We start from the raw sequence: 8112 nt of genomic DNA on the forward strand, positions 1-8112 counted from the left end.
TCAGACACAAAAAAAAGAAGACCTGTCAAAGATAATTGAGATGTTACAAGTAGATCAGTGCACTGACGTAGAAGAGCTATTTTTACCTATGATGACTCAATTCTCGCTAATGACATAAACTGAGGAATTAACAGCCCGGTGTTGTTTCATCTGTTGCAAAGGACCCAAGCAAATTCGCTTGAGTTCCAAGTTTGAGGAGGAAGTAAAGCTGTTAACTTTTGAATATGGGCACGCAGAAAGACTTGAGAAGAAGGAAATTGACTTTATGGATTTTGATTGTGACCTAGGGTTATCTTCAGAAGCTGACTTCAGTTTCAGGGACTTATGCAAGAGGGTTTCAAGAAATGAGGAAGAGCTTAAGAACATAGTGATGTAAAGCACTTAAATGCATACCAGAGAGCAGAAGGGAAAAATTCAAAGGGAACAACAACAGCATCTACGACCACCAGCAATGCAAGTCATAATCACATCCCTGGACTGCCTTCTGAAAATGGCCATCCTGGTGTACACTCTCCTCTTCCTCCTACACCCCTCGTCTTCATCATGCTTCTAGATATTTTAAATTGTGCTTTTCCAAATTGTTTTTATCCAAATAATCCTTACTTTAAAGAAACATCCTCAATCCTTCCTTGAGTAGTAAGATCCAAATTTTAACAAACTTGTTGATGCCATTTTTCCTCTTGGCATGCACTTTCACTATTTTCTTTTACTTTCAACCATTTTCTTGATTTTCTCGATTTTCCTCAAGCACGAATAAACTTCATGGTTCTAAATTATAGGATTGATTGTATCAATTCGTGCGAAAGCAATTTAGACCTTGGTGGGGGGTCCGACATTCTTGATATCTTCTCTAATATTGATTCAAATGAGGGGATTGTTTGATATTTGGCTGATTTTAATTATTCTTTATGATATATATGAGAAATGTTTATACCTGTTATTGAGCTAACCTTGTTTTCCATAGACGTGTGGATGCTCGCTAATCAAGTATGCTCTTTCTACCCTCCAACTCTAAAATTCTATGAATGTGTATGTTATCATGAGCCATATCCATGTTTGATGCCATACTTGATTGCCTTGATGCTTGTTTGATCATCTTTTATAAAAATGCATGTTATATGTCATATTTTCAAACTAACCATTGATGTTTTATGATAGCGCTTAAGAAGTGGTTCAAGTACGCACCCTAACTCTCCTTTATTGTGATTTGATCTTGTTTGGCATGCTATTTTTTGAAATCACTTAGCCTACTTAGGTATCTATAATTAACCAATTAATTGCCATATTTCCTCCAATTTAGTCGGTAGAGACCTCTTTATGGCTTAGAGAGGTGCTACCTCCTAGAGGTACCTTCCCAATAAGTAACCTGATTCTCGGACTTAGACTCAGGTTTTTCAAAGACATGCTTTTCCAAAAATTATGGAGTCATTTTTTTAGGGTTTTATTTCTTGTTTTAATTTCCCTTTAAAATAAAAATAAAATAAGTGATGACTCCAACTTTTCTTTCCAAAAATTAATTTTTCACAAATAAAAAGTGAGTCTCGCCTATCGAGTGGGGACACACGTGAAAAATACGGGTCCACAAATTGGCGACTCCGCTAGGGATTTTGAGGATCAAGCTTGAACACTAGTTGAGGAAAATGTGGCGTTTAATTGGTTGATTAGAGGGTACCCCTTTTTTTGGCAAGGTGATTCGATTTGCTTGCTTGTTTAGTTTGTTATGTTAACATGTTTGATTACCTTGAATGATCATTTGATTGCTTGCTCACTTCAGCATGATTCACTCTCACATATGCTAGGTAGAATTTTGTTTGTTTGATAGTTATCTGCTTCGCATGACTATTTGTTGCGTGACAACCCTTTCTCTTGCATGATTGTGTGATTGCTTGTCTTTGTTCACTATCTCACTTTAGATCTTAGATTTTTCAGATGCACCCACATCCTTCATTGTGCACTTTAGATTATCCCTGAGTGTTGAGAGATGGGAGAGCCTTCACCATTAAGAAACCCCTTAGGAACGCGAGGAAGTACATGTGTGGAGGTGATGACCACCTTGCATGGAAGCACCCCGTCTCCTTAGAGACGTGCAGAGGGTTGTATACCGTCGAAGGGTACAATCGCTTCTGCTAGGGATCCTTTAACCCACCTATCCTATCTTATAGAGCCACCTAACCTTGTAGGTTAGCCTAGACCCAATTAAGATTTCACTCCCACACGTGGGTGCATCTGCGAACCTTCAGAGCTGCCTTGGTCATAGTTAGGTTTGATTATCCCTTCCGTAGTCTTCTTTTGTTGTGATCAGATATGGATATCAAATTGAGTATACTTGGGCTATACTTCTGATTACTACCAAAAAGTGCTATTTTGTAGACCTAATTATAATGGTTTTAAGCACCTTTGTGTAGTAATCATATTCATTTAACCCAATTAATTCATTAAGGTCCTTAGTAATTGGTTTTAACCATTTTGTGGCAAGTTTACATGTTTTTATCAGCTTATGAATCAATTCAAGCATGCCAAATGATGGAGGAGCTACTTGGACAAGTTAAAGCAAGGATTTTGGAAGTTTACAGGCTTGAATTTCAAGTGGAAACACGAGTACAAACAAGAACAATGGAGAAGAGGAAAACAGAGGACAACAGCTACAGTCTTCTTTCGCACTTTTGGGGCACTTCCCAAAGTCCATTTTCTACATACTATATACCATTTCAAAGCTCAGGAAGTCAAGAATCCAATGATTCAAATAGTATAGAATTTGGAGCTAAAATGAGGAAGATATGGCCTTCGGAAGACAACTGCATCAAACCTTGCGAAAATTTCGCAAGGTAAAATTCTCCTTGCGAAATTTCGCAAGGGGACTTTTCTCATGGTGCGAAATTTTGCCATTTCGCAACATTGCGAAATTTCGCAAGGAGAAATTCACCTTGCGAAAATGCCAAATTTCCTCTGTTTCTCCACGCACGCACCACCGACTTCCCAGATATTTTTAGCTTGATATTTTCTCATGTAAATTCCTTTTGTAACCTTGTATTCAGCCATCATAAGGCTTTATCTTGTAATTTTGCTATATATAGAGGTGCAAAACACCTCCAGAAAAGGGGGATTGGAATAGGGATAGATTTGGGGAGATCAATCCTCTGTACATGAACTTAGAAATATAAAGCTCTTTTTTTCTCTCTTCTCCGGTTCTTCCCCTTTTCTATTTTCTTAGTAGCCAAACAGCCTCTGAGGACTTTTCCTCAGAGGATGATTGGCTAAAACCTTTAAGTTTCTCAAAGTATGGATGTTATGTGATGGCTTGGATGCAATCCCATGGAAATTTCTCGCACCTGGAAGGTAAGGTAGTCGTTTTTCATTAATGGTTCATTAATGCAAAGTTTGGTTTTTATTTCCTTTGGACAACTTCCAACGGCCAATACTTGATAAGCTTTTGGATTTCTATCCATTAGTTATCTCCTACGAGCTATTGGAAGGTGAGGTTTTCAATTCCAAGTTTTGCATTAATCCATTAGAACCAATTTCAATGGCCATTGAAAGGTGAGTTTATCACCTGGAATGACTTTGAGTTGCCAATATTTGGTAAGCTTTTGGCTTTAGACCATTAGTTATCTCTTACAAGCCATTCAAAGGAAGTCTAAGGTGAATAACCATTGATGAAATCCACTACCATCTGTTTTGCCATTTTAAAGGATTAAAACTTGATTTGCTAAACCCATACCGGTTCGGGAAGCAAGCATCACCATAGTTGCAACCCTAACGCGAGGAGCCTATCCTGAGATTTCCAATTTGCATAAGAGCCAGAGCATAGCTATCCTATCTTTGAGAAACTTGTTTTTACACCCTTTCATTTTAGTCTTTAATGTTAGCTTAAATTAGTTTAAATCTCTCTAAAACATTTTCATCTTCTTTTAAAGCTAACATCCATAAGAAAATCACCTATTTTCCTAATTTGAATATCACTTGTGTTTACAAAAACCCTTCCCAGTGAACGATCCTAGAACCACTATGCTATAGTAGCTTGGCTACTTTAGTAATAGTATTTAAGGTATAAATTTTGTTGATACGCCTTTAAAGCTAAGCTACCATGAGTCGCATCAAATGGCGCCGTTGCCGGGGAAGGTGCCACAAGCACAGTGAAGCAACCATTAAGGGTAACTTGTGATCTTCATCACAAGTTTGGTGAGTTTTCTTATAATTTTTTTTTTAGTTTAGTTTTTATTTAGTTAAATTTTTTATTCTCTTTTCTTTTATTTTTGTTTTAATTTCAATTTGTGCATTCCTTGTTGGATTCGAGACGAAGAGGGAATCCTGGTACAAGTTGAAGAAAAGAGCCTTAGTTGAATATCATTTTTTAGAAATGGAAATTCCACATGAAGATCAAAGCTCTCATTATGATCATGAGAAGGAAAAAGTTGCATATTTATCCATGAGGGATCGGATTGAATTAGGGAAAAGGCAGGTTCAACAAAGCCAATGTGGTAGTAAGAATGCTTTGAATGAAGACATGAGCATGAAGGCAAAGCTAGCATCTATGGCTAGAACGATAGAAGATTTTGAATTGAGAAATGTGCATACTGAAGCACAACCACAAGCCATGCCAACTTCATTTGAGTATGTAAACCATCCCAACCTTACAAGCCAACCTCAACATCAACCGAATGACAAATTCGCATACCTATCCATGAGGGATCGGATTGAATTGGGGAAAAGGCAAGTTCAACAAAGCCAATGGGGTAGTAAGTATGCTTTGAATGGAGATGATTCATATGAGCATACGGTAGGGGAGTGCCCTACCATTCCAACTTTGAGAGACATGTGCGGTTACCAAAGCTCTTACACCTCAAGTTGGAATAACCATCCCAACCTTACAACCCAACCTCAATCTCAACCATCAATGAGTACATCTTCATTGGAGCAAGCCATTTTGAAGATAAGCAAAGTCATGGAGGACTTTGTAGGTGAGCAACAAAAGATCAACTCTCATCTTAATGAAAAGATTGATAATTTGGAGAGTTTAATAAATGTAAGAATGGAGGAGGTTTATAATGATCTATCACTAAGGATAGAAAAAATTCAAGACTCCATTGAGAAGCTCACCAATCTCGACATAGCAAGGGGGAAAAGGAAGCTTCCTCCTCAACCCCACCATAACCTTCAAGGAACCAATACAAAAAGATCAAGGAAAGTGTTGATGATCGACACTTTGGTGGGGGATTGCTATGACAACTCTATGGACCAACCTTCCATTGAAAATCATAAGGTTCAAGATGATAAAGGGTTACCTGAACCCTTTAAAGCATCCACTTCTCCAGGGAAGAGAAGAGAAACGAATTCCCTTGGACCAAATGGGAAGGATGCCAATTTTGTTTGGGATCCAGGGGGAATTCAGCATGAAGTGGGTGTGTGAGTGAGGATGAGCTAAATAGTTCATCTTCTTTTTGGGGTACATGTTATCAGCTTCATTTAAATTCTATGCTTTCTTTAAATTTATGCATGTTTTAGTTTGAATTCTTAGCTTTGATTTAGTTTTAATATGTTTTTAAGATGAGTTTTGAAGTGTTCATGCAGGTACAATGCTTGCAAAAATCGAAATGGAGGTGAAACAGAGGAAACAGGGGAGCCAAAATGCATAAGCAAAGCTCTCAGTGGAATTTCGCACCATGAACACACTCAGTGCGAATTTTTTGCACAGTGACAGTGCATGGTGCGAAAAGGAATTTCTATACATTTTGGAAAGCCAAGCCTCCCGGGATGCTATCTTCGCACCTCAATTACCAGTGCGAAAACTTTCGCACCTTGTTTATCTTGGTGCGAAATGATTTTCAAGCTAATTTCTAAAAACAAAGCTCTCGGGAAGGCCTATTTCTTGAATTCCATGTTTTTCCAAGTTTAAAAATTCATGAATGCATTTCCAAACCTTTTGTTTTCAATTTCCCAAAACTTGGAAAACACACAGTCGGGCTTCAAAGGAGGTGAACAGTGACTGTGCCAATTTTGGCACTCACTGTTCACTTCTCCTTTGTTTTTCCCCTGTTTTAGCCAAAAATCTCCAATTTTAACACCCCTGCAAGCTACATTCAAATGTCATTGCAACTTATATGAGTATACCATCATGGCATGGACCCTTTGAGCCTTGTCCTCAGCTGCTCAAAGTGGGGCCCACTCATCATTTTTGTAAATATTTAGTATAAATTCCTCTCTCATTCAATTTTTGAATTTTGAAACAGGTGGTTCAACCTTCTCAACTCCAAGTCCACATCACATGAGGTACCACTTCCTTCCTCCTTATTTTCGATTCAAACATTGAGGACAATGTTCATCTCAGTTGGGGGGAGAGATGAGGAAGTAAGTATTAGTTTAAATTTTTATCATACTTAGTTAAATTAGCTACTTTTTAAAATTTTTAAAATTTTTGCTTTAAACTCCATGGATATTAAGGATTAACTCTCAAAATTAAATGAGAGAAGTCGAGTTTCAACTTGATTACATGAGTCTTAGAGTTTGTATTATGCTCTTCTAAAAGTTGATGAATTGTTGAAACTCCCATTGCATGCAAACTTATCTCTTCCACCTTAAGCTATTCGCACACACATACATTAGATTCTGGTTATAAGATGTGAAACTATCTTACCCTCTAAGCTTGAGAAATCATAATTTGACACCTTTAACCTCTTTTTAATAGTGTTGGGACACCTCATAAAGACCAATGAGTCTTTGAAAAAATAGAAAAAAGAAAAAGAAAAAGAAAAAGAAAAAGAAAAAGAAAAAGAAAATATAATAAATTTCTTTGCTTGCCTTGAAACCTGAGCATGGTCCGAAGGGGTGGCGAAAGCCTTTAAAGCCTGGTGCCCTAAGCCTTTATTGGTTGGGAGTCACCGATCCTCTGCTTGTTACATGGGTGAATTGGTTAAGTTTAGTAAGTGAAAAGAATTGTGAATAAGAGGTGCGTTCCTAGCCTATTAAGAGATAGTTAATTTTGCTAAGCTTAAAGAAAGACTTAGGTTGGGGGGAGATGATAGTTATCCATACTATACTCGGAAGCTAATCACATTAACACTTAGCTTTTAGTGGAAGAATTTGATTTGGATCTTTTGAGAGTGGAAATTCTTTTGATGCTTAAACTTGCATAATATCAATTCTTTGTACTCTATGATCAAGTGAATGCTTTGACAAATCTTATTACAGGTTGAGTTTCACATCTTTATTGATCCATGGATGTCCATCATGCCACTCATATCATTTTTTGGAGTGATTTGCATGATCCCTTTTATGTATATTATTATAGTTTACTTAGTTTTTATCTCCTCCATTGCTAAGGGACTAGCAATGAGTCGGTTGGGGGGTGTGATTACTACCAAAAAGTGCTATTTTGTAGATCTAATTATAATGGTTTTAAGCACCTTTGTGTAGTAATCATATTCATTTAACCCAATTAATTCATTAAGGTCCTTAGTAATTGGTTTTAACCATTTTGTGGCAAGTTTACATGTTTTTATCAGCTTATGAATCAATTCAAGCATGCCAAATGATGGAGGAGCTACTTGGACAAGTTAAAGCAAGGATTTTGGAAGTTTATAGGCTTGAATTTCAAGTGGAAACACGAGCACAAACAAGAACAATGGAGAAGAGGAAAACAGAGGACAGCAGCTGTAGTCTTCTTTCGCACTTTTGGGGCACTTCCCGAAATTCATTTTCTACATACTATATACCATTTCAAAGCTCAGGAAGTCAAAAATCCAACACTTCAAACTGTGTACAATTTGGAGCTGAAATGAGGAAGATATGGCCTTCGGAAGACAACTGCATCAAACCTTGCGAAAATTTCGCAAGGTAAAATTCTCCTTGCGAAATTTCGCAAGGGGACTTTTCTCATGGTGCGAAATTTTGCCATTTCGCAACATTGCGAAATTTCGCAAGGAGAAATTCACCTTGCGAAAATGCCAAATTTCCTCTGTTTCTCCACGCACGCACCACCGACTTCCCAGATATTTTTAGCTTGATATTTTCTCATGTAAATTCCTTTTGTAACCTTGTATTCAGCCATCATAAGGCTTTATCTTGTAATTTTGCTATATATAGAGGTGCACAACACCTCCAGAAAAGGGGGATTGG

This window comes from Vitis riparia, chromosome 18 (genome assembly GCF_004353265.1).
Source record: "Vitis riparia cultivar Riparia Gloire de Montpellier isolate 1030 chromosome 18, EGFV_Vit.rip_1.0, whole genome shotgun sequence".
NCBI classification, from domain to species: Eukaryota; Viridiplantae; Streptophyta; class Magnoliopsida; order Vitales; family Vitaceae; genus Vitis; species Vitis riparia.